At 44.9% G+C, this 7300-nt stretch overlaps 1 non-coding gene across 1 annotated transcript; it reads right to left on the reverse strand.

Moving 5' to 3' along the window:
* Positions 1 to 6777: 6777 nt before the first annotated feature.
* Positions 6778 to 6896, reverse strand: LOC134409894 (5S ribosomal RNA). The gene has a single exon (XR_010026220.1). It is a non-coding gene; the product is annotated as a 5S ribosomal RNA (ribosomal RNA).
* Positions 6897 to 7300: the final 404 nt, after the last annotated feature.

Consider the following 7300-nt stretch of genomic DNA (forward strand, 5'->3'; position numbering starts at 1 on the left):
GTCTCCTTAGGTAGATGAGAAATGTGGGTGGGAGGTGGCAAGTAGTTAGACATTTTTGCATCCTACAGAAAAAAAGCAACAACAAACCACATCAATCCAGAAAGACCTATGGCATTCTCATGGCATGGCCTCCTTTGGGCTAGAGACCATTCCACCGGCTGCACAGTGAGGCAGGCTTTCATCCAGGTAATGCATTTGCCTGTCTTTCACTTAATTAAAAGGATAGTTACAAATATTCTGTGTTTTCATTTTGGCCACACCTGTTTGGAACAGGAACAAACAATAAAACTTGTGTGGCACCTTCAAGCAGCTTCCTCTCACCATGATATCTTCCAGATTTGTGGAAATGCAACTTGTCCCATTCCCAGCCAGCATGGCCAAGTGGCAATCCAACACGTCTGGAGGGTGCAAGGTGGGGAGACTCCATTAAAGCAGGGGAGGAGAACCTCCACCCTGATGGCACAATCTAGCCTGCAGATGTTCCCCAATCCCCATTCAGCTCATGGAACTGTCATGGATTCCAGCTTAAAGGGCAATCTTAGGCATGCTTAGACAGAAAAAAAGCCCTGCGACTCCCAGCCAGACAGGTTGTAGACCTTCATTCTGTCTAAACATGCGTAGGATTGCACCCTTAAAGACTAAGCACATGTCTAGATGGTGCCTTATCTCAGGGATCGCCCCGGGATCATCCCTGTGCATCCACATGATGCACAGGGGATCCCGTGGGCAGGGAGAGGTGATCCCTCCATTTTCCCGGGATTACTGGGACGGCTTTTAGCCTGATTTTTCCCGTGGTCTCGGGAGCCACAGGATGTGTGGGTGACCATCCCGGTTCATCCTGGCTCCTTGCAAGTAAATGTGAGGAGCCAGGAACCAGGCACAGGACATAGAGCTCTTCAAGTGCTCCACGCCCGTCGGGGGTGGGGAGGGGAGTGGGGGAGGGGAGGGGCTTTTTTTAAAAAACAACAACACTTACATTTCCACTGGAGCGCAGGTGCACTCCATGTCCTTTTCTTTTTAAGAAAATGCTAGGTGTGGTGTCCTCCTTCCTCCCAGGATGTCACAATTCCTCCTTTTCCCCAGGATATCACCCTACCCTTCCATCCTGCTTTTTTTCCCTGCAGTCTCAGGATGATCCCAGAACTGCAAGACGTGTGGCCCGCCATCACGGTTTCCCCCATTTCCTCTCGAGTAACCTTCCATGGCCAGTAGTGCATATTTTCCTCTCTTTTCCTCTCCCTTTTCAACAACATTTTTGTCATTCGGTATTTATATGTCAATGAGGTGTGTATGTTTTTCAATTTTGTCTATGGCCATTATGTCTGGTCAGTTGCAAGGTATTGTTTTGCCAGTACGAATTGTTCTGTCCTGGTATATTTTATGATCTACATTTTCCAAGATTGTTTCAGGTGGGTATGTATAGCATGGTGTAGGTTGTTGGATAAGATTGAATTTGATGGCCAGTTGTTGGTGAATTATTTTTGTAGCTTTATTGTGTCATCTGTATTCCTGCCAGAATTTTACATCCTCCTGTTACTACTTCTTCTTCTTCTTCTTCTTCTTCTTCTTCTTCTTCTTCTTCTTCTTCTTCTTCTTCTTCTTCTTATTATTATTATTATTATTTCATGAAAATTCTGTACATTCTGAAACTAAATCCTGGATGGCAGTGATAGAATTACATGCACTGATTCTGAACCGCTACAGTTTGGAGAACTTTCTCTCCCCCACCCCTCCCTGCCCATGCCACTTATCTTAGCTGATGAATGTGACAGCTGTGAGCCACGCAGCTCGAGTCCTCCACCCCCCCCCCGTTTTTTCACACCACAGCAACCTCCATTTTCGGAAGTCACAACAGAAGGAATCCGCTGGTGTTGATAAGGATCTTATTCATTTGAAGTTTTAGATTGCAGTAACGTTGGCTTAACTAAGAGCTCGCAGAAAGAGAGAGAGAGAGAGCTTCTGGTTACTTTTTTCCAACCAGAAGGAAGGACAACTTCACTGCATTTGCACCAGGCCCTGAAAACATAGGACACTGCCTTATTTTGAGCCAAATCCTTGGTCCAGCTAGCCCAATATTGTTGACCAACTGGTAGCCATGGCTCTAGTCTCCAGGCTTTCAGGCCAGAGTTCTGTTCTGCCCTCCCTGGAGATGCTGGGGTTTGAACCTGGGACCTTCTGTATGCAAAGCAGATTCTCTACCGTTGAACTATGGCCCCTCTCCTGGAGGCAGATCATCCCCTGCCTGAGCACTGGATCCCCTGTGTGTCACCTAGATGAACAGGTTTGACCCCTGGACGATCCAGGGATAAACCTTAGGTCTAGCTATGGCCTAAAGCTCCCCAAACAACAAACCAAAGAGGACAGCAGTTGAATACAAACAAACCAATACAATGCTGGCTGTAGCGAGACCTAAGGTTTATCCCATGATCATCCCAGGTTTGTCCCTGCCTGAGCGCTGGATGCCCTGTGTGGCACTTAGATGAACAGGTTTGACCCCAGGACAATCCTGGGATAAACCTTAGGTCTACCAACGGCCTCTAAGAGCACACAACTGCATCAAACATGTTATAGTACTTCCAGCCTGTACCAGCCAGTGGTAATTTTGATGGAGCTTTAGGCAAATGTACATATACAACCCACTGGTTTCAGAGATTTGGAAGTTCCATGGGAAATGGGGACGATTTCAACACACACATTGCAAACATGTTCACCAATGGTGGCATCTCCTACCCAGCCAGGGCCCTAACTTCCCACTTCCCATATCCATATGTGGCAGATGGCAGCAAACAGTCATTCCCCTATGAAGGGTGGTTGAGGACATCCTTTGCATGCAAAATAAATAAATAAAAAAAATCCCAGGTTTTGTCCCCAGCATCTACAGGAAAGGCTGGGAAAATCCCAAAGAGTGTCACTACCCATTAATGTAGACATTACTAAGCCAGAAGTGGCCATGAACTGACTCAGTGGATGCAGATTCCTACGATGAAATGAACATTGTATTTTGTTCACAGTGTAACTGGACCTGTTGATCATTTCCTCTGCCACCTCCCTTTCCTCTCTCCACTGTAAAACATCAGACTGTAAACTGCTTGCAGGCAGATACTATGAAATTCCATAGACATCAATGGCTCTGTCTTTCTAATTGTAATAATAAATGTCAATAAACAGTATTTTAAACCTCTCTTTGATTCTCCCCCCCCCCCACTTTTTAAAGGTTTAATAGTAACTGGAACATCCGTAGAATATTTGTACAAATTAAAATCCAAACGGAACAGCTTTCTGATGCCAGGGTACACGTTTATATACTAACCATCAGTTTAAAAAGGAAAAACAAACTGGTTTAAAAAATTCATAGATTTTGGTAAAAATAAACAAATATGCCCATAGCCTTAACTTTACAAATTGGTTACTATTGCCTTCCTCGTCCTTGTCCTGTTCCTCTTACTCTCCTCCTTCTGTGTTGGTTGGTTTGTTTTAATTCCCCTCCTCAAAATCATCTTATTTCTTAGGATGACTTTCTTTAGCATTGCCACTAGGCCGGGGGTGGGTGGGTGGAGAGACAAGGTTTTCTATCCTCATAAGTCTGCATGGCACGAAAAACTGGACAAAGGCCTTTCTTAGGCCTGAGCTATGTACATACATCATTTGAAAATCACCAGAACTTTATTTTTTTCCCCTGACTGTTTCTACCTGATGGAAACAAGTGTATTGTTTCCACTATTCTGCTCCTAAACCAATGAGAGCTTTACCAGGGGCAGGATCTACACTACTGCTTTAAAGCGCTTTATAACAGTTATAAAGCGCTTTAACTGCTTTAAAGTGCTATAAAACTGTTATAAAGCGCTTTAAAGCAGTGGTGTAGATCCGGCCCAGCACCGTTGACTTGTGTGTGGGGTGATATCTTCTCTCCATGTCTGGTATCTGCCTGTCTGACCATCTTATTCCCCCATTATCTACATGCTGTTTCAGGCATTGCATATGCTTGTGAAAGGATGTGAGGGAAATTGCATCTTTTCTTTAAAACTCGGGGAGGAGGTTGGTGTAGGGTGTTTCTCCCTCTCCTCCTTTTTTTCCTCCTTTTTTTAATATATATATATATATATATATATATATATATATATATATATACTACATTGGCCCTGGAAGAAGGACTCTTTCATTTCCCACATAGTTTTGTTGTTCACCATAGAGCCGCCTGACATAATGGACTTCTTCTCCTCCTTCTTCTTTTTAAACAACAAGCCCTGAAGCAATTGGCAATTAAACGGTTTGAAGGGGTTCTTCTGGGCCAGCGAGAAAAGCTTCAGGTGTGAAACCCTTGTTTTCAAGAGCACTAAGCAAAATGTATAGTTGCTTTCAGGGCCTTCTCTCATCCTTCTGGAGAAGAAGAAGAAGAAGAAAGGAGGGAAAAGCAAGGACACTCAAGAGCAATTTGCTATTCAGCATCTGAATACTGTGTGCCTTTCCCTCCCCCCTTTCTTCCTCCCCCTCCCGAAACTGCTCCCCACCCCACCCCATCCCGTCCTCCTGTGATTGGTAAAGGAGGGCAGGCCAGGGTGGTGCAAACAGCTTTGGGCACAATGGCAGATCAAGAGAGATGCAGGCAAAATGAGGCAAGGAGAGAATGAGGGGCTGAATGGAATAAGAGCCGCTTGATTGTTAATTGTGGGTAAATGTGTCCAGAGACGAAAAGGGTTTATAGGATACTTTAAAACTACACCCAAGCAATAAGGATGGAGAGAGGGGAGGAGGGGAGGGCCCGAAACTGTGGGGTGGCAGGTTGCAAAGGGAGAAGGCTCAGGGAGGGGGTGAGGAAGAAGGAGGTGTTTCCTGACCCTTTTGAGGGGCATTAAAAGCCCCTCTCTGCCCTACTTGAAGAGTAGAAGGAGGAGTTCTCAAAGGGCAGGAAAATCCTTTCCGTGGGCAGGGTTTTCTTGTCCTGCCATGGGATACCGTTGGCTAGGAAACCCTCCCCTGCGACAGCGATTGGACTTGGCAATGCAGAACAGACGGCTCAAAGATGAGCACCGAAAACACAGGGGCATTTCAAAGATGGTAGGAAGAAATGGGAGACCAGATTCCTCTTCCCGAATGAGATATATTTGTTCAGAGGCTCACACAAGGGTAAAGGAAACTTCAAACGAGGCAAAGGCAACAATATCCTTCATGAAGGGCTGTTTCATGTCACTTTCCCTACTCTGACCTTTTCTTCTAACATATTGATTTTCTTTTTTCCCTAACATTGCTTGGCAAGGATACACACACACACACACACACACACACACACACACTTACCTCTTTGAGCTGCTTACATATCACTATTATATGTGCATTCTTAAAGGTGAAGGGATTCCCCCCCACCCCCCAGAAGATGACTATCAGGCTGACAATATGATTAGAATGGCCTGCAGACGTTTCATTTTTAAATGGAGTGAGATGGATGAGTGGGGCACTGTGGTGGTGATGGCGAAGAAGAGGCAGCCATGGATTTCATTACCTTTGCAAAGGTGCTCATCTCACAAATGTGCTTGGTTGCGCTTTTTGCCCATTTTGATTCCCCTTCAGAAAAGCAGACCGGTGTGACTATTGATCATCACGACCCTGCGCACCTCATGGGAAAGTGCTGAAGAGACAAGCCAGAGTGTATGTTTGGACTCTGGGAACACGTCACACCATGCAAGGGACACCGTGGTGGAAGCATTGCACAATCCCAGTGTAGGAAATGAAGCGATCCTTGGGATGCTTGAGGAATTGGATGGGTCCGTATCCCAAAGTGAACTCCCCTGATCTTCAACTTCTGGACTAATGTCCAAATCAGAATGTAGTTTTCTCAGAACCTGCACTTCAACAAATTATATGAGGTGTTCTGAGAGCCTTCTCCTCCTCCTCCTCTTCCTTCTAATAGGGTCACCATATAGGAAGGAGGACAGGGCTCCTGTATCTCTAACAGTTGTGTAGAAAAGGGAATTTCAGCAGGTGTCATTTGTAAGCATGCAGCCCCTGGTGCAATTCCCTCTCCATCACAACAGTTAAAGCTGCAGGAGCCCTGCTCTCTTTTGTGGAGTGACCAGATACAAAAGAGGGCAGGGCTCCTGCAGCTCTAACTGTTGTGAGGAAGAGGGAATTTCACCAGGTGCTGCATGCCTACAAATGACACCTGTTGAAATTCCCTTTTCTATGCAACTGTTAAAGATACAGGAGCCCTGTCCTCCTTTCCATATGGTCACCCTACCTCCTCCTCCTCCTCCATTAAGTAATAGCTGCTCCAAGCAGCTGCTACCACACCTGTTCAAAATGAGGGTGCATATGCACCAGGAATGTGCTATCCAATCTAGGGATATTGTATGGGAGAGAGAGAAAAAACAGAGGCTTCCATGAGTCCATTGGGACAGCCATCGCCTTGGAGGGGTAGCACATTATTATATTGCTCCCAGCAATGTTTGAAGGCCTATTTTGAACACACAGAGCAACAGTTGGGGTTTCAAGCTGTTTTCTTTTCATTTCATTTTTTAAGGCAGCTTTCATACTACCTCATAACAGTGTAAATACTTTAAAAAAAGATTTCATCTGAATTTGATTTTTTTTTAAAGGGAAAAAGGATGGAACAGACTTAATCACAAACACATGTGAAAGTGAAATGAATCAGAAGTAGACCGATCTATACATTTTTGAGCCCGATTCTAAGTGCTGATTTTGGCCCCTTATACTTTTTTCATTCATTGTTATTTATTATGGTCACAGACCAGCAAAATCAACACCAAAACATGTTCTTTTATAAGCCTACAGCACCTGGTATTCCCAGGCGGTCTCCCATCCAAGTACTAACCAGGCCTGCCCCTGCTTAGCTTCTGAGATCAGATGAGATCGGGCGTGTTCAGGGTAGTATGGCCGTAGACACCCCTAAAACTTTAAATGGCTTATGACCACAGCACTTGATGGAATGACTCTCCTGGTAGGAACACTGTCTGTAAACTGTGATCAAATGGGTAAGAAAAAACCTATCCAGACACCTTAAAATCAAAACTGTGAGAAATGAGAAAGGTATCGCTACCAACAATCAAATATGTAGCAAAGATATTTTAATTCCTGCGACCAGTGATATTTTTTTAGCATATTAAAAGCCTTTTTATAGTATCTCATCCACCTTTGCTACATATGTGATTGGTGGTAGTGATAAAATCCGCCCCTTTCTCATATCCCGCAGTGTAAACTGCGATCAACACCTGAGCCCCTGCACAGTGGGCCTCATCTGAGGGAAGTATGGAGGACAGCCCCTTCCCTCGTCCTCTTTGAAGCATGG

Source organism: Elgaria multicarinata, chromosome 16, assembly GCF_023053635.1.
Source record: "Elgaria multicarinata webbii isolate HBS135686 ecotype San Diego chromosome 16, rElgMul1.1.pri, whole genome shotgun sequence".
Lineage (NCBI taxonomy): Eukaryota > Metazoa > Chordata > Lepidosauria > Squamata > Anguidae > Elgaria > Elgaria multicarinata.